Raw genomic sequence first — 20727 nt, forward strand, 5'->3', positions numbered from 1 at the left:
CAAATGATGCTGTGAATAATGAAGAATAACTTTTTTTAAAGGTGTGTCTCTCTGAAGGTTCAGACAATAGTTCTGCATTTTTAAAAATACTTTGGGTGCTATTTCATAATAGTTATGTGGGGTTTTTGCATTTTTGTATTAGAAAATGGCTTACAAAATGAATCATGGCCAAGCTGGGAAATTTACTTTATTGTGCTAAAGTTCTCTGCAATGAAAAAGATCAGTAGCAGTCATCAAATTATTTGTGAAGTATTGTGAGTCATTGCATGATGGTTTAATTCCAGTTTTTTGAACAATAGGATTAATTATATTTTTAAATTAAAACATTTATTCAGTTCAAAGGTAATGTTCATACCTTACATACTTTGGTAATAACAGAATGTGATAGAAGTAGGTGCTATTTGAAATACTGTGTTTATTTACATTGTAACATGATGAGGCTGTGATGTTGCTTTGCATATTCAGACGGTTCCAAAGCACAAATATGAATGAAATTAATACCTTCATTTACTTTCTCATGATGACAATGTATTAGCAAGAATGAGAGTAATCTTGTGTACACTTCATATGTAAATTCACTTCATCTTTTGTTCTGTGTCAGCCAAATAATTGCTTAAAGTACCTTTACTGGTCAAAGCAAATTAACTGATATTGGATAACTTATGAAACTGTCATTACTGTTGAAATCTATCCCAGCCTCTTGTCCAAACAGTGGGATACAACATTTATGAGACTGTTTTGATGCTCTTTGAGTACCACCTTAAATATAATATCCTATTGAAATTGCCTTTTTGAAAGAACAGATGGTAAAACTGACCCCACCTGCAGCATTGCCCCCAGCTCTGGGGTCCCACAACAAGAAATGCAACGAGAAATACATGGACCTGCTGGAGGGGTGCAGAGGAGGCCACGAAGATGCTCTGGGGGCTGGATCACCTCTCCTGTGGAGCCAGGCTGGGAATACTGGGCTTGTCCAGCCTGGGGAAGGGAAGGCTCTGAGGAGACCTTTTTGTGGCCTCTCTGTATTTAAAGGAGGCCTGTAAAAAGCTGGAGAAAGACTTTTCCCCAAGGCTGGTGGGGACAGGGCAGGGAGAAAGGGGTTTAAACTGAGAGAGGGTAGATTTAGGTTGGCTCTTAGGAACAAATTGTTTGCAATGAGTCTGATGAGGCCCAGGATGCCCAGAGGAGCTGTGGCTGCCCCATCCCTGGGAGTGTTCAAGGGCAGGTTGGACTGGGCTCTGAGCAACCTGGGACAGTGGAAGGTGGCTCTGCCTCAGGCAGGGGGGTTGGAATAAAATGATGTTTATGATCCATTCTAACCCAAGCCATTCTATGATTCCAAACCAGAAGTTGTGTTAAATGTAATTCCATAAGTGGCTTTCTTTGGCTGCATTCTGTATTTTCTTGAAAGGTCTGGTTGATAGAACTGAAGGTTTCCTACTGGACCTATTTTTCAATGACTGTGTTTTATATTGTAGAAATGGAAGTAAACAGATTTCAGAATAGAGAAAGGGCATTAAACTTGTGGAAATCAGGAAAAATATTAATACATACAGAAGAAATGCTATTTGATGCAGTTTCATTTCTGTAATATCTATGATTATTGTATTAAATAGCATTGTTGTATTAAATGGCCTTGAAAAGCATGAATTTTTTAGAGACAGAGGTGTGCTTTTATGCAGTCTGAAGACCAGTGTCCAGCTTGCTGTTTTGAAGTGCCTTGCGTTCAAAAAATCATAAAAAAAAAAATAGAATTGAGCATTGGGATTTCTTTTCAGTCCATTCTGTTTTTGAGAGGCAAAATAAACTATTTTTGCCATTCCTGACAGATGTTTATCTTTCTCAGAGACTGGCAGTGAGTTTCAATGAGAAAGCAGCAATCCATTCTAACACTGCAATTTGCTCAATAGAGGAAATGTTTTCTTTCTATGTAGAAATGTTCTTACCAAAAAGGCATTAATTCTTGTCCAGTCCTATAGGCACAGAAAGCAGATTATTCCTTTCTTCTTTGACTTAATGGAAAGCTGCTATCATATCTTTCCTTGGCCTTTCCCTCCTCAGGTTAAATAACTGCTATTTTTTTTTTTTTTAATGGTTCCTTAGCGCTCACATTTTCCAAATTTTCTCTCATTCTTTATTTCCTCTGGCCTATCTCCAGCTGTTTTGTGCCTTCCCTGATTGGCAGTGGTCCAAGGTGAGCATGATACTCAGATAAGCTGCTGCCAATCCTATGTTGAGTTTATTACATGCCTTGCAATCTATTTACTTCTGCAATGTGACAGTCCAATCTTTTTCACAATAGCATGGTACTGTTGACTTCTATAAAACTTGTGAACTCTTTATACTGTCCAGGTCCTTTTCAGAAGGAGCTAAGCCAGCTGGTGGCTTGCACTTTACTTACTCTTAATGAATCTATTAGTAGGGAAAAAATCATTGCTGTAAAGTAAATGCAATTACTGAAAATGAAGAATGGTGCCTGAGCCCTTTATCATATTAATAACTGACAGAGGAGTAAAGAAGAGGAAGAATTATCAACTTGCAAGTATATCAGGAATTTGTGTTTCCCATAGTTCAAGCTAGTGTTGCTTGGAATCTTCCTTATCTTTATTAATATTTAAGTATATATACAGCCCAAAGAAATTTTTAACATTGATTTATCACTAGCATAAAAGAAACTGGTGAAAATTCAGCTTTCTTGCATACCACACCATACTTTTTGGACGATTTCAGTTTTCACAAGAAACACGAGTTAGTTTCAGGGAAGAATGGAAGCAGAACTACCTATGCACAGTACAAAATTTAAAGGAAATAAATGCCTTGTCTGAAATGTATACATTTTGTTAGTTGTAATTCTGTTTTCTAGTATTCATTAATGCATTGCATTACAAACACAGTTTCAGTTTAGTGGCAGTGCACAACTGTACAAATGTCCACCTCTCCTCCTATCTACTGTTCTGTCAAAACGGGCGTTTTGCAGAATACAGTGCTCTGGGTAAAAGTATGTATACATTTCTGCTATGCAAAGAAGTCCTTCCTGATTGAGGAAGGCCCAGATCTTGATATGAACACGTTCTTCAGGGAATCTGACATTTCATGCTCAAGGTGAGTTGATATTTCAGACATTTTCTCTAAAGGACTTCAAAGCTTAGTTTAGCCAGCTAAACCCTACTGTCTCGTGTTGCCTTAGTGCTTGTGATTTCTGATGGCATCCATTATGTCAGCAGCCTATTCTGTATTGTGGCTAAGATCTGTTTTATCTGCTTCGTCATTTTCACTGTAAAATGTGTTTTTGGAGATGATACCTCCAGTGCTGGAAGGCAGTTGTTTTTCTGGGAGCTTACATATCTGTATCATTAGCCTTGCTTCTGCATGAGGTCACAGATTTTTAGTTAATTTAACATGATGCATGAGAAGCTTTTTATATGTATTTTGCTAATTGAACAAAGAAAACATAAACCAAATGAATCAGCCCTTAAAAAAAACGCCCCTTTTTGTCGTTGTGCAAAGGCTGTTTTCTGGGTATAGCCACAAGTTGCCTTCCTGGCTCCATCACAGAGGGATTCCAAGGTGGGCTCTGGTTGTTCTCCAGCTTTTGCCTCCCTGGGCTTGCCATGAAGAGAACTGGCAGATGAAAATCTTGGGCTGACAGTGCCGGGTGTGGCTTTGCTGCAGAGCAGCGCTGGGGCAGCCCAGATAGTGTTCCTTTTTCCTGGTGTCACTGGGCTGCCAGTCCCCAGGGATGGTGGTTGGTGGCTCTGGGCTGCTGCCTGGCCTGGGATGTCCCAGGGAATAGGGGAGGGAGCTGCAGTCAGGCTGCAGACTGGGATGTGTTGTGAGGATGGTTAAAAACCCCAAGCTCGACAGTTTCTGCTGCTTGTGGCTCAAATTGCTTGTTTCATAATTACTTTTGAGAATTGAAGGAGCAGTGTTGGCTCACAGAGGTTCGTAAATCTCAGCATTCACACTGTTAAATACAGGGGCTTTTAATAAGGCTTTGAAAATATATATTTTGGCTTGTTAGTCAAATATAATGCTGTTTAACTGTTAAAAAATACTGTGTTTCTTGAAATTAGAAATGAAGCTGCTGTCTGCTTTTATTCTCATTTCAACCAAAAAGTGGAACTCCGCCAAGAGTCATTAAATCTTCTATCCTTTGGATGAATTCTTATTTTTTTATGAAAAAATGTTATGATTGGGTAATTTATGTATTGTGGTTTATGTTCAAAAGGTTGTAATTAAAGTTTTGTAAAATTTTAGATTCAATCTCAATTACTGTAAGCCTCAAATTATGTTAACTGCTGTACCACCACCTTGCAATGAAAATGATTCACAAACATTAGTTTGTCTTTTCCTACAGCAGGTTTGTAAAATATTTTGCATTAGGAACCTGATAATAAATTCAGTGCTGATGGATTGCAAATGATATTAATCAGCTGGAAAAAGTTAAAACTTACAATGTATTAAGAGATCTCATATGACTGAGAAGTACCCTCGTATCATTTTTGTTAAGGTTTTAAATATCTTTCTATATTTCAAAAATAGGATAATGTACTTATAAAACACTTTGCACAACACTCAAAATTGCAATAAGTGATTGTAATTCCGCTGATCTCATTGTAACCACTTACAGGCGTGAAATAGGCCATTGAGCTTTACCATGAAAGATATCTTCTGAACAAAAGCACGGATAATATAGGATGGATTGCCCTTTGGGGCTGCTTGTGTCCCAGTTGTTAAGGCTTGACATGAAACTTTAGATGGCTAAAATTAGGGGTGATTCATCTTAGCTGTGATTAGTAAAATATTGTAAAGTTTGATTTGCAAAGCGTTTTCTGAAATGGACATTTTTGTTTGTGAAAAGTTTAAAAATGAAAACTAAGACAGCACAGATGATGATTCTGTTAAGTGTCATGTTCAAAGAAGAACTGATATCCAACCGAGGAAATAGTTGTATTTTTGCCATCAAACATAGAATTATTATTCTATTATTATTCCAAAATTATTAAACAATCTGACCCTCTGTGTGTTTATGTTTAAATGAACAGAAAAACCCTTCTTCCCCTTGTTTTCAGTAGCACTGTGATATCCTGGAACAGGAATAGAGCAATACAGGGGAGTGTGATAATGGCACATCAGTAGAAATAGAAAGTGCAAAAGCTGTGTGAGGATGCTTTCTTCCAGTGCAAACACTTTTAGTGGTAGGTAAAACTGTGTTTTGGAGCAAAAACTAGTTGATAATCCAAGTTTCCTGCATTATAATCTCTCATGTATGTCTAGAATCATTAAGTCAGGTGAAACTGTTTTGGCTTTCACTTCTACAGGGATGCTCATCTGTAAAGTAGGAACAAAGGAATGAAAGTCACTGTGTTATTTCAGTAATGATGTCTGTTTTCAGCCTGCTTTTGGGGCTTCAAGGTGTGTCTGATTAATGAAACATTTTAGTTATTTCCTTATTCTTTGACAGTAGTTTATGCCACATTTCACAGGAAGACATGAAGTGGTTATTGCTGCCAGTAGGGATAATTTAGCAAATGTTTCCCATTTCTGAACATGTCTGTTCCCAGTTCGGAGCAGTGCATCAGAGTATCAATACCTTTGGACTACTGCAAGTCAAAAGTCAGAAATAAAGTAAGAGACAAAGATTGATTTTAATTTTTTTATGTGTTTTAATGATGACACTAGGCATAGATTAATGGGTGTAGCATGCACAGAGTGCTATCGGTTAACATATATGACATTACTCAGATGTCTCAAACTCCGGAAAAAGCACGTGAATGATTTATGGAATTGATATTAATCTCTTTCCAGTAAATGCATTACTAAAGTTACATGGGAAATTGATGTTACTGCTGTACTGCCAAATGAATTTCTTTCTTGCTAGATCAGCATTGCAAATGGAACTAAATATTAACCTTTTAAATATCTAAACAGATATAGTTATGGAAGACATTTTTACTAATGTGCTTAGGGGGAGTGCTTGGTGTCTGTGTGATACCAGCCAACACATATGGCATTACTCAGATAGCATACCTCATGGGAAATAGATACTAATGACCTATGGAACTAAGGAAAGTGCAGGAAGTATTACTGTAACAAGGAGTAAAGAATGAGGATGTTAATTGCAGTTGTTGTGCAGTGATTATGATTTTCACAGTCAGTTTACGGAATCATCTGATTCTCGCACTACCTTCTTCAGGACCACTCTTATCCTCCCTCTTACCAAGTGTTTGCATCTCCTCAGTTGGTATTAAAGCACGTGTTGATTTGCTCTTTGATTGAACCTAAAGGGACCAGAATAAGCAACTGGAAACAAAAGTAGAAATGTCTGTGATCAGATATTGTAAGCTCACAGCAGATTTTCAACAGCCTCAGTACAAGAAACAACCAAATACAGTATGGATCCCTAGTCTGAAAAAAGAAAACTGAGGAATAATATATTAAAGGTCTGTAAAATCATGATTTCTATTTAAAATATTAGTGTTTCCCTGTCTGTTCTGTTTGTACTAAAAGTAAAGGCCATCAGATGAAACTAGCAGTTAGTATGTTGAAAGCAAACAAAGGAGAATGGTTCCTTACATGTTGTTTAATTAAACTGTGGAACTTCTTCCTGCAGGACATTGTGGCTGCTAAAACTTGACATGTGTCGTGCTTTCAATAAAAAAACCAACTGACCAGCCCAGCTAGGAGAAATCAGTTGAGAGCTACTAAATACCAGCAACATTTCTGGCTCAGGAGGTTCATAAGCTGTGCATTGTAAATTAGGGAATTATACTGGGAGGTGTCTTCAAATGATTAGTTTTTTCTTATGCTTTTCTTGGGCGTCCATTTCTGGGAGTTACTGACCTTGATCTCACCTGATAGATACATCTGATTAAATGGTTAATCACTGCTAGTACATTTAATGATATTCTATTATTTTCCAAAAATAGATTAGAGGTTATAGTTACAAGCCAAAATTAACATTGTGCAGAACTATACTTCGATCAAGTAATAGGAAGGAAAATCTTTACAGTTCTAGTTACCATTCAAACTATTTTCTTAGGAGGACAGTGGCTGAAGATGGTGTTGTCCAGAAATAGACCCGATGCAGATCCATTCTTAAGATTCTGCACATTCCTGGTACTTACATTTCCATCAGACATTAAAGTTTTCATGGGATTTTTGTAAGCTTCTTCTCTGATAGAGAAGGAATTAAAAAAGACCCTCAACAACAAAGATACTTTATATAAAGAGGGCTAAGTAATTTTTGAGATTAAGCAAAAGGATCTTCCTACATATCAGGTTCTGAGATAAATTTCCCAGTTTCCATTTTTCTGGCTCTGTTCAAAAATTTTCCATCTGGAAAAATGATAGAGGGAAATACAAGAAAGAATAGCAATGTCCCTGCCAGTGTGAAGGAACATTACATTACACTGAACAAATATCCTTATCTGAATGTACAATCACTGAAATAAATGCAGCTGTGTTTATTTCAGCATAATCAGATATATTTGAATATAAAATCATTGACATAAATGCAGCTGTGTTTATTTCAAACTGCACATGTTAATATGAACACGAATGTGACATCAGTTAATCACTCAGGAATGTATAGAGGTATGTATATATAGTGACACAATGGAAGCCTGGGACAGTTGAAAGTATGAAGGAAAAATGTCTAGATGAGTTTGTGCTGTACCTGAGGATATTTTAACACCATTGGAAGTCGCTAATGAGGAGATGCAAAATTCTTCTCATATACAGTCCCTGGATTTGAATAAATCTGTAGTTACTCTATAGAATAACAGGCGACCTCTGCCTCAGTTACTGACTGAGGAAATAATTGCTTTGAATAATTGCTTCTTAAAATAGAGAATCGTGTTAGTTTTGAGTGATTGGTAGGTCCAGGTCAATCTCTTCTGATGGGCACAGTGCAGACCTTAACTGTACCTTAGGTTTTTATCTGATTTTGAGCCTTTGAAAGAGCTGCCAACCACCCTTCCCAAATTTCATCTTGCTGCGTTCTCAAACCCAGAGAAAATACAGCGTAGAGCAGTGCCAGTGGAAAGATTTTGGCACTGTTTATTTTGCCAGGAATGCTTCCCCTTGCTATTTCCTGAAAGCAGTACTTTGTCACTGTCCTGTTGGTGTGCTCAGCCTCTGTCTTTTGAAATCGGAGCCCTTCAGAACTAGAAAAATTGAAGTGTTCTTTACTCTGCTTATGCAGATGGTGCTGTGTAGACTATCACGAGGAGTGGCTGTACTCAGAATAAAAGGGAAAGTGGCAGCAGAACAGTAAACATTTTGGAGCTGAGAGGTATTGGAAAAGCTTTATTTTCATCTTGGGAAAACATTGAAATATTCTGCTTGACTGAATAGTGGTATTTTGTTCATTTAGTTCAGTAACCTGTAATATTATCCCTGTTTTGCAGAAGACAAGAACACAAAAGCGCTGGTTCCTGACTGCCTAGTGCCTTTTGTAGTGAATTTCAGCTGTGTGAAATGAGTGCAAAATGGCTGAGAAACGTTAAGAGTGCTTTGCATCAGATCCGTGTGAGCCAAATTCAGACTGAAATGTCGGAAATTTCGTATCATGTACTATGTCTGCTAGATTTGATCAGATAGGGATGGTTTTAAAGATTAGAGGAACAGAAGGAAAGGGACTAAAGCAGAGAAGAGCCATTTGAAATGTTCACGTGAGTCTCTCCCCTGGGAGGGCTGCTGACCGTGGGCACTGCAGTGCTGACCTGCTGCTTCTCTGTCACTGTGTGACCACACATGTGGTGCTGCTCTTGGCTCAGGACAGGGCTCAGGCAGCCCCAGCTGGGAGAGCAGTGTTCCTTGTACTTCCCTCCCGGATACAGGAATCCCGTTCACAGAATCCCAGGATGGTTGGAAGGGACCACAGTGGGTCACCTTGTTCCACCTTCCTGCTCAAGCACATGGCAAAGGGTTGTGTGTGCACAGTTCTGGAATATTTCCAGTGAGGGAGATTCCACACCCTGTTTGGGTGTCCTTTCCCAGTGCTCAGTCACTGCACAGGAAAATTCTTCCTCTGGTCTGGGTGGAAGTTCCTGGGCATCAGTTTCTGCCCGTCCCTCTGGTGCGGTTGCTGAGCAGAGCCTGGTCCTTGCTCTGATCCCTCCCTGCAGACACTGGCAGACAGGGATGAGGGCCCCTCTCAGCCAGCTCTTCCCAGGGGTGAACAGCTCCCTCACCCTTTCCTCATAAATCCTGTCCTTTGTGTGGTCACGTTTGATTTTTTTTCCCAGTGGGCTGAAGGCACTGGCACAGGCTGCCCAGAGGGGCTGTGGAGTCTCCATCCACAGAGGTGTTCAAATCCTGGGCAGATGCAGCTCAGAGCAGCCTCCTCATGCTGACCTTCTTCCAGCACTAGACAATCTCCAGAAATCCCTAAGAGACTTTTTCTTTTTGCCCTGAAATTAGAATACACTTCAGATAGATTCTGTTCTTGTTGTTCTTTAAATCACTTAAAAATTCTCAGCTGCCTGCTGTTCCAAAGTTAACAAGCCAAATTAAGATCTTTGCTTGTTTGAGCTGCCACTCTAATGCAAGAAGAGACAAAACGCTGTGAAATAAACAGTGGTCTGTACTTTTGAAAGAATACTGGCTGGAAAACATACTTCAGAAGAGGTGTTTCATAAACAAAAAGTATTTTTATTCTTGGATGGATACTATCTGATTTCAGGAGAGAATATTTTAGACTTTTCTGCTCAGCCTAACAGAAATTTGGATAGAAGTTATTAGGTGGGAAACACATTATTTTGGATACATGCAGAGCTTCACTTTGCATTTATTGATGCTATTTAGTAACCTAATTGCCTTCTAGGTTCAGCCTTTAGCATGCTAATTTTGATTTAGTGTTTGTATTTCTGAAAACAAACTGGGAACAAACCATAAATTATCACTGTGTGTTTTTTAGACAGCTACTGGAATTCCAGTATCTACTACAATAACATAGTGTGAAAGTAAATTACCATAATATATGAAGGGTTATTATTATATTCTAACAGTTTCTGGTAGAATCACATCCCTTTTTCTCTCATCTGGAACTGTACCTTTTACACAAGAAGGATAATTTATTCTGTTTAAAAAAAATTTGGTTTGCATGCTTATTGTTGCTACTGTACTACATTATGAATAATTCATTTTTAGTAGCCTTTTTAAAGATTGTAAGGGAATGTCATATTTCTGATATGGAAAACTTTTAAGCCTTTATCATTAATGCAATATAAAATATGGAGAGCTTTTTTCTTTTTCCTTTTAGCATTTTGGTGGTCAGCTTAAGAAATTATGTTCACAGTGAGTTTTTTGAATGATTGACTAAGAATTTTTCTGACACTTGTGTTCCTTTCTGGTCTTTCTTACTTGCAGTTTTTATTCTATTAGGATCAAATTATGTAAGACTTTACATATATATTTCATATTACTGTAAAGTTGTATAATGAAACACCTTCAATGCAACATAAAACTGCCCATGTACTGCACTGGGTTGATGGCCTCTTGTGTAGGCACAGTTAAATTAGATTGTTCAGCAGGGTTAGCACAGCCCAAAATGTCTTGAGACTGGATGAATACTGAGAGGGTGAGTTTGCTCTGGAGTTTTGTGCTTTACAGAGCCGCTGCTGTCAGAATACCAGAGCTTTGAGCTTGCTGGGGTGCTGGACTGTAGATGTGCTCCTTACTAAAAGTAAAGTTAAGACAAGGAAAAGGGCAGCAGTGTTGTAATTAATTTGTGCTTTCATCTGAAAAATAAAAGCTGATAGCAAGTTGGAACTTGACTTCTGGTTTTTACTGCATGTATTTTCAGTGGCCCTTCTGTTTCAGTCTCTTCAGGATGATTCTCCCTCATCCCAGACACTTCTCATCCTCTTACTTGATTATCTCAATGCAATCCTGCCAGTTATTTCTCTGTCCTTCTGCATTTGTGCAAATGTTATTGCTAAAGTATCTTCTTTTGTATGTTGAGAGGATGTTGAGCCTCACTTCTTGAGTCTGTACATTAAGTGCTATATCAAATTCACCTTGCTGTTATCACCACTAGGACTCCATGTTATCAGTCTGCCATTAGCATTTGTTTTGTTTTTCATCATTCCCGTCTGTGTGCTCTTTATTCTTTTGGATTTAGTGATAATTTATTTCCTTCCCTCTTATTCGCATTTCATTTTCATTAGTAAACATTTTGTCCATTTTATTTTAGTCAAGGTTTCCCATTTTTACGATTTCCTCTACCGGTATCCCTCTTTGAAAGATTTTCATAAATCTGCCTGTCCAAAATGCTTCCTATTTTTTTTTCTTTTTGAATTTTTAAATTTATATTTATATATATTTACTATTTAAAGGAACTGGGATCCAGAGCTGATGTTTGGTTATCATTTGCCCTTATTCAGTCTGCATGCTCCTTTGGACACAAAATGCTTCTTGCCCAAAACTCCAACTTCAGCTGTGCACTCTAAATATTTTCTCTAGCACAGGGGTCTGTGGTGACAGGATGCCAAATCTTCGGTGCTTGTTGGTCCAGGCCAGCAAATCAGTGGAAAAATTTCTGCATAACTACAATTTCTACTGGTTTTTAGGTCAGACCATAAGCTTGTGAAAGTTTCCATGAATGAATGGTCATGTGGCAAGTGGGCGAATGCTCTGTCACTCAGGGAAGGTCAGTGAGAGCGAGTGCCAGAGGAGACAGAACCCATTAGATGGCAGGAAAAGAAGAACATTCTCAGTGATTACGAGGAGTTCAATTAAAAGTGTCTGTCCCATATATCTGCAGTGTCACAATGACACCTAGATACTTCTTGGGATAGGAATACATGACTTCCAAGACGTCTGATTTTATTTTCTGTTTAGAATGTTTGCCTAGTTAATAATAACTTAGAGTCCTTTACTGCGGGAGGTCACTGTGTGCTTTGCAAGATACTTTTGTTTTCATTTTGTACTTCCAGAAATCTGAGGCTCCTCGAAGTTCAGAGCTTCGGTGTTATATGGTAGAATCACCATTTGAAGCATTTTGACATTATCTTCTCTGAAGCACACTAATTGGATTTAAGCCCACACCTTTGATTACTCTTTAAAACTGAACAAAGTGTGTGTCATCCTGAATCACGGTGGATAAGACGGACTTTTCTTTGTAGGGACGCTATTTTATAGTCTGCCATGCTTCAACAGATACTAGGAATAATAGATACTATTTCAGATAGACTGTAACAATAACTGATATTATTTCAGCAGTACGGGGAAACTTAAATACTTTTGGAAAAATTGTGTTAGGTTATCTCCTCTGACTCAGACTAATGAAGAATGAACCAGCTGAGTAAAGAAAGAGAAGGGAGAACAAGCATTATCTTTTGCAACCTATTCAGTTTTTGGCTGATTTAACCTAGATGAGGAGAAAAGCAATATTGTGTTCTTTGACAGTACTGTAACAAGCTTTGTTAACTGATAATAATAACTGGAAGACATATGTTAAATTGTTGGTTCTTCTGAGAAAGGAAGAATGCTGAAATGAGAAAGTTGTATAATTGTAATTTGATAATTGTGATTTGGTCTTTTTTATCTACATTACTTCATAGTGAGAGCAAATATAGGCTACTATATTTTAACAAAATAAAATTCCATAGGGTATGAACTAGAAAATGTGGAGAAATTCAGTATTGGCTAATTAATATGCAATCCAAAGTTATTTTACTGTGGATGCTACACTGGAAATATAATGTTTGTGAATTATTTCCAATCCTGCAGAAAGATTTCAGCACCAAGAAAATATAACCAAATAAAATAAACTTATTTATTAGCAGTATTCTTAATTAACCAATGCAAGTCCTATAAAATTATCTTGCCCCCTAAAAATTGTTAGCTAATCATTCCTCCATGACAATTATTCCTGCTTGCTGGATGGTTTTGGGAGAATGTCCTGGTGGTGTCAGGTGCCTCGCAGGGGCAGGTGGAGCCCAGTCCCCTGTGACACAGCGGGCAGTGTCACTGTCCCCTGGTGTCACACACACGGCTGGGGACACCTTGGACCACACCCTGCACTGCAGAGGGCTCAGGGGAAGGCCCAGGGTGTGGGTTCTGTTCCAGGGTGTTCTAAGCCTTGATGAGCAGCAAAATGCAGCAGCAAATGCAAAAAGAATGAGAGAAAGGGGAAAAAAGAGACACAAATATCCACGTGACTCTGGAATCCCTGGTTGTGTACACTGAGGCCAAATCCCTCAGCGTGTATGGAACTGATTTATGCAGGTGAAGTTTTATATGAGCTTCAAAAAAACCACTTTGGTGATGAAAAAAGCTCTCTCTCTCTTTTTTTTTTTTTTTTTTTTTTTTTTTTTTTTTTTTTTTTTTTTTTTCTTCAAAAAACCCAAAAATATAGCTGCTAGCCCTTTAGGATTCCTGATTTCCCCTATTTATATATTTATTTATAGGAGAGTTTATAAATTGATATTTACAACGGCCCTGCTGTCCTAGTAATTGTAAGAAGCTCCCCACCTGTTCAGAGTTGGAAGTCTTTTAAATTCGAATTCTAATTCCCCAAATATAAACTATTTCCATCTTTAGAGGGGACAGTGGGACTGCCACGTTTCTTGTGAGTCTGGGATGTTCTAGAGCCAAAGGTCCTGCTCTTGCTGATTGCCTTTCACATCAGCAGTGGGACAGAAAGTCATCTTTCAGTCACAGAGATAATGTTTTCCTGTCAGTGTGGTAAAAATATGAAAATGAATAGACAGACTGAACTTTATAAAAGTTCCTGGTTTTGAAGACTGGCTTTTTAAAAAGCAAGTCCATTAGGATAAAGCTAGTGACATTTGTTAGCTTCTCTATTTGAAAGTTTTTCACTATGGTTAGTAACATGTAAAAATTTTTTCCTAACTCATAAAACAACTGATATTTTTACTTCCAAGTAAATAAGCAAAAGAAATACCGGTTATTGAGGTTAAAATTCTAGAGTATTATTAAAATTAGGAACCAAAAATAACTACTTGCTTCTTAAGGTGATAATTGTTTTGTTATGTAAATCCTTGCCCAGTGTTTCAAAATGTATTAAAACTTTCCAGTGAACTTAAGAAAAATATTTTTGTGTGTCGTAATGAATGAATGTGTTGTAAAGCACATACATATAGATTCAAACTGAAAATTAGAATTAGCCATGGATATAGTTAAAGAAGTAGTTTTCAGTAACACCTTTATCTCATAGTTAATGTGCATTATGTTCTAAAGAGCTCATATCAGCAGCTTCTTACATTGTCAGGGTATACTATTAGAAGTAAAACATAATATATGTAACAAAATAGCATGTTTTGTTGTTATTTTTAACTGGAGGTTTTGATATTTCTTTAAATTCTTATGTGGCACCCCTCTTTAGAAATTCAGCCTAATCTTGAATAGAACTAGTACTGCAAAGTGTGTGTATGTCCCTGCCTTTGAAGAGTCAAAAGCAACATTGAATCTGTATAATTGATCAAGGTCACTTCATGCCCATGAGACACAATAATGCAGCTCAACAATCACTCTAAGGTTATTTAAGTACTAATTGCTTTAGAAGTAATGATTTGTTTTCTGGGTTCAGAAAATAATTTACAAGAAAAATTTGTCCATTTTGAAAATCTACAGCTTTCCTTTTTTTAGATTTTTTTTTCCTTTTTTTTTTTTTTTAAATATATTCCTACCAAATACAAACCCAGTGGAAAAAAAAATTGGAGATACAGTCAAATAAAAGAAAATTTAATTTTAATCCACTTAATTGGAATCCTAAATCAAGCTTAAGTGGGCGTCTTGGTAGGCTAGAAACTTCTGGATATCAAAGATTTATTAGAAGAGCAGAAAAAGTGAGTATGCAATGTGATTGGCTTTAAAATCATGGTTTCCTCCACATTTCGTGAGATTCAGATAAAGCTGAAAAGTAATAGCAGGAACGTAGTGGGTAAGGGAGTTCTGTTTTGATTTTTGTTCCTTCATACTTTGTCCTTTTGAGTTTTCTGTATTTAAAAGCCAATTAATCTAGTTTATTATACAGCAAAAAAAGGCCTGCTTTTTGTTTAAAAGCTTTATTGGCTTTTTGGAATACTCACTTATAAGAAAAAGATCTTGGCAGTTCAATTTCAATAGTATGTCTGACTCAGATTCTCATCCCATCCATCTTAAATCCATTTTCTTTCTCTAATCACCTGCACGCCCTCGTCGCAGCTCCTGGGTTTGCTTTGCTTGTAGGGGAGTTTGCAAATTGCCCTTCTTAGATACTGGATGTCCGAGAGACAAGGGAAATTACATTTCTTCTGTGCCTCAAGCACAGGGGGCTGTGTCCGGGAGGAAACTGGAGTGCTCACTTCCCGAACCAAGGTGAGAAACTCAGTGTTAGTGAACTAAAGTGTGAGATTGTAGGAGGATGGAGGAAGACAGTCTCTCTTTTTGTCACACTGATGCTCTTCAGTCTGCTGTTAGCAGACCGATTCCACGTGTCTCCAAATGTGTGGAATTGAATTGCTTGTGATCGTTATATAATTATTGTCACGTGAAATTTGGGGAACGCGTGACAGCTGTGCAAGGAACCACACCCTCCAAACAAACCATTCCTTTGAAAGTAGTTTGGTGTTTGCATGGTTAGAGACAGGACATTGATAGTTTGGTTCTGCAGAGAAAAATATTGTTAAAGCCCAAAATCTCAGAAAGGAAAGTTGCGCAATTTTAATGGACAGTGTCTTTGAAGGTAGAGATACACAAATATAAATGTCTACACATATATGTGTGCTTTATAGACGTGAATGTGAATTTTCACATGAAAGTTCCTGGTTGTATGGACGTAGCTATTTTAAAAGTACTCTCATCTGATTAAAGTTTAAGATTAGCATTTCATGTTAACATAATATGTGGAATTGTAAAAGGGGTATCTATTGTAGAATACAAATTTCCACTGCTGCCTGCCACTTCATAGCAGTCTTCCCTTCAACTTCCTACCTTGCCCTCTCCTTGCCCTTCTCTCTCCCCATGTTTTAGGCATCATTTTCTGATGAAATCCTGATTTTGTGTTAACATAGGGAGCAAAATAATGTTGATGGCTTGGATATCTGTTGGTGTTCCGATGATCCCTGAGTAGAGAGAGTGATGTGCTGTCACTCTCTCCATAACTGTCCAAGGTTGAGAATTCTATTACATCTTTCAAAATGTCTTTTTACTTTCATCTGAAAATGAAAATAAGTTGAATAAAATCCAGCTTACATTTGAACTGGGCTGCATACTCACTTCTGTGTATAAAATCAAACTTGATTTCCTAAGGACTTTTTTCTGTTAATACAACTTTTTTCCTTTTTTTATGACAATTATCATATATGGCTTTTTTTTTCTTTTTTTTTTTTCTTTTTTTTTGTTTTACTGCCACTGTTTGAAGTGAGAGCATTAAGTTAAATTAATTTGACTTTGCTTGGCAAACGGCGATAGTAGCACTTTAACAGCTGTTTGCTTTCCTGGATTGTCCTTGGTGCTGAAATTGCTTTTGTATCTAAACAGCAAAATGTGTTTATGGGGCTACAGAATATGGAGATAAATTTAGCCTGTCAAACAGATGTTATTGGGGCTTTTTCTGTGCTGTGTTTCTGGGAGTGGATCCTGACTACAGTGCTTTAATTCCAAGCTGTGTGTGCCTTTGGACATCTTACAGGACTGTTGTGGAGCTTTTCTCTTTGATTTATGACCTTGCCTGTATGGACTTCTGATCAGATTTTATTCTCATTTAGTGCAAGAGGGGCTAATTATGAAAGTGACAAAGATTCTTTCATTGTGCTAAAGCTTTTTGAATGACAGAAGGGGGCTTTAAATTAAAATGAACTTTAACAAGGCATTTTCACGTTGAAGTAATACACACTCTACCACTGATAGAGTAATTCATTTTCAACCCTTTCTGATTCTATAAACACATTGTCTCACAAGATCAGTAATTTTTTTACCTCTCAGGCTAATGAAGAGTGGATGGTAGACCAATGAATTCTCTTTTTGCAGAACTGTTTTGACAGTCTTAATTTTTTCTTAAATATCAAAGAAAGGACAAAGAGCTGTGATTTTATTGCATTAATATTAATAATCATTTATCTGCCAGAAAAACATTTAAATATCACTTGACATTTGCAGAGAAAGATTAATGTTTAATTTACTACAAACATAGAAATACTTTGAAATAAAAGGAAATGCTTCTAGATTCAGCAAAATAAAAAAAAAGAAAACAACACCAAAACCCCTAACAAAATTAAGACAGACATTCAAATATAAAAAACCATTGTAACCATAGCAGAAATCAAAAACATGTTAGTGCCATCTGAAATGTCAATATTTTAATTATCACTTCTGATTGAAAAAATAACATCAACAAGCTAGTTTTTTAAGGTCTAATTTAAGCTTTAACTAAGCAAAGATAAATGAGGGTAAGCAGTTTTTTGATACATCCATGTGGGTACAGTTACAGAGGCCTGTATAAATTCTAGCAGCGTTATAAAACCAAACCAACATAATGTAGTTATATGATATGAATGGTAGTGCCATTTCACAAATATTGGTAAATCTGGAAGTCAAGGAGGGCTTCCAGAACAGGCTGGTATCTGGAGGAAAGGAAAATAGCAAGACACAGGAGTCAGAAAATTAAATAAGTGAAAATACAGGAGCAAGTTCCATTGCGTACAGAAGGATCAAAATGCTATATAATAAAGAGAAAAGTAGAGAAATCACCTTGTTCTACAAAAGAATGTCAGAGTGGGAGCTACAGAGGAGGAGAAGATGAGCAGAAAAGTTGTGTATCAGTCTGATCTGATGAAATGGCTAAAAATGTACCCAGACTGCAGGAAAGTCTATCTGTAAATTTTATCATGGAGATTATATGGTAAGATACCACTTTTAGGCGATGAAATGATGGGATTAATGTATTGAATGAGAATAAAATTTCTAGCCCCCAAACTGTTTTTGTGACTAGATTGATAATGGCATGGAGAATCAAATTCAGTTTTATAATAAACTAAAATAAGACTGTTTCTTCTGCAAAAGCTGTATGTAGGACAGAAGTTATTCAGTATTTGTATGGAAAGTCTATCCTTGCAGTACTTTTTTTCAAGGATTTTTTTTTTAATATGATAAAGAAAGTTTCAGCTATAAACCCAATAATTTATTAGTTAGAAAAGGCTCTTATCTAGGATCTATCTCAAAAAGCAAGATTCTTTTATAAGGCAATATCTGGAACCTTTCCATTAATACTCTTTAATAAAAACCTTCTGATTTTATTTACAGCTCTGGTGACTTTTGAGAGGTGCTTGAGAATATAACATAATATAACTATAGGTCTCTGATTAGGGTTTCCATCTATTAATTTTTATTCAAGTGTCAGTGTGTAGTTATTCTTTGGAAGCATTCCCCTGGAAAAACGGTGATTCTGTGTATAAGGCACCAAACTAGGCCAAATGCAGAATTACAGCGTTACTGTGCAGCAATAAATCAACAGGAATTTCCTCTCTTGTAGGATGAAAGAACTTCCTTGTCTTTTGCATTGCAAGAATTCTCAGGGTCTTTGCAAAATGATGAATATATTGAGTAGGAAGCATTACATAAGTAGGACTACTGTGATGTGCTAAAGAGTAAAGAAAACGCAGCTTTTAATTTTTTGAACCATTTTTAATCCTTTTTTTTGCGCACCTGTGCTGTTAGGCAGCAGGTGTATAGGAGAATGCTTTACCTCAGAGGCTGTAGAGAGCAACAGATTTCAGTGGTGTACCCTGAGCATCACCCCTAACTGAGTGAGCATTTGGAGCCTGTTTTTGTCTGTGGCACACCAGTGATGGTACACCCCACTGTGTACCATCACTCAGCTCCTCTTCCCTCATCTGCCTGGGCTGGTGGTTGCTTCCGTGGTTCAGGCTGCAGACGTCGTTATAATTTATTTATTAACTTATTAATTATTTATTTAGGAGAGCACCCATTATATGCTAAGTGACTTCCAAACAGAAATTTCCCCAAATGCTTTTCCCTTTAAGAGCTCTGCTCTGGAAAGACGTGGCACAAGCGCGGCCGTGAGAGACCCATTTTGGGAGCACATGCTTTGTTAAAGAAAAGCTGAGTTTCGTGACACTAATGCAAAACCTCTTTGTATTCTGATTTTCCTTTAACAAAGGTTCACTGCCGTGGATAAATAACTGCCCATCTGTCATTGGAGGCCTTTGGGGAATTGATAAAGAGGGAGCAGAGAAATCTGTTTTTCTGGGGATTTGGTGGATTTGGTGTAGTGGCTGTGTGATGGCCATCTTAGGGCACAGGCCTCTGATTTTTAAGCACTCTTGACACTCCCTACTAAGTTGCTGCTTTACCACTGCCAGGTCGTGTGTTTACGTGATTTTGTGACTTTTTGGAGCATTTGTCCTGCAGTCTTGGGCTCTGCTTGATATTTCTGTAATTTATAAGACTCACAGATGTAGGAGAAGTAGTCAAGAGACTGGCTCCATTTTATTCATCCTTTACAATTTCCCTACATGGTGAACATTGACATTTTATTCTTTACAGCACCAGGTTTTTTAGGACCTTTAACTGCAAGCACTAGTTTTTATTGAAAAGGGCAATTTTGAAATAAGGCTCATTGGCTGCAAGTGATTAAATATCAATCTAATTTGATCAAAACTATCGAATTCTTTCAGCAAGACTGTATTGTATAATTTCTTAATATGTATGTGAGCCTGCTGTTTACACAATGGTCTTTGTAGTATTTTGGGATATCTGTTACTCGTATATTGTGCCGTTTTGCTCATAGTGGTTGTTGAGCAATCATGATCACTAAATATTCAGGAATACTTGTTGCTGTTTTTCACTGTGCATCAATGTTAAGACTGCTCTACTTAATGAACATAAAAAGGCAGAAAATATTCTGGTTCTAGCTGCTTGTGTTGTTTTTCTAAATTGCATTGTTTACTCTCCTGGACTATAAAAGAAAGTTGCAAGTGATGTCAGTAGGTGGCCTTTGGGATTAGCACATGCTAGAATTTTACAGTTATTTATAATGTGAAAATTCTGTAACTGTATCCTTATTGCAGGAGGAACCTCAAGCCTACTTAATAAATTTTAATCCCTCTATTCCCCCTTCCCCTTTACCAGACATTCAAACACCTGTGACCAAGAAAAGTTTTTTTTTTTTTTTTCCAGAAAGATAGAACTCATCCTAAAGCTATCCATTGGCAGCACTGTCTGGACTCCTAGAATATGAGGATCTTTTTCCAACTGTTTTTAGTAAAATAAATCATGGCATTGGCTGCCTCACCCCTCCTTTTATCTTCAACAAATAGATTTAAGATCGTTTATGATTCTCTCATTTTTCAACCAGTCATTCTTTCTTAAAGGTTTTCAATTCCCTTAATATTCTGTGTGGAAGACAATTCTGCCTCCTACTCTAATTCAGATAAAAGTTTTAATTTATAAAACTTCTGTGGGTGTTTTAGTCTAGGCCACACATCATTAATATTTCTGCAATTTGACTCAATACCAAGGAATTAAAGATTTGTTCATTACACTTGTTTGGGACCACTGAGAAGCTGTAACTGTGTTCCCAGGGCCTGTGGGCAGAATGCCCCCAGGAAATGGATTCAGTGCACCTAACTTATGTCACTTGGGAGGAAAAGTATTGGAGAGGGTGGTACTGTGACTGTGATCCTGGAAAGGTGTGGAAAATCAGATCAGGCTCTCATTGCTATAAATTAAGATCAACACCAAAAGAAACAAACC

The 20727-nt window shown here is 37.3% G+C and overlaps 1 protein-coding gene across 1 annotated transcript in view; it reads left to right on the forward strand.

Moving 5' to 3' along the window:
* The window catches only part of LOC136365163 (BEN domain-containing protein 5-like), a 564308-nt gene that overhangs the window by 19218 nt on the left and 524363 nt on the right, over positions 1–20727 (forward strand). The gene's annotated exons all lie outside the window — the stretch shown is intronic.

Source organism: Sylvia atricapilla, chromosome 9 (genome assembly GCF_009819655.1).
Source record: "Sylvia atricapilla isolate bSylAtr1 chromosome 9, bSylAtr1.pri, whole genome shotgun sequence".
Taxonomy (NCBI): Eukaryota; Metazoa; Chordata; class Aves; order Passeriformes; family Sylviidae; genus Sylvia; species Sylvia atricapilla.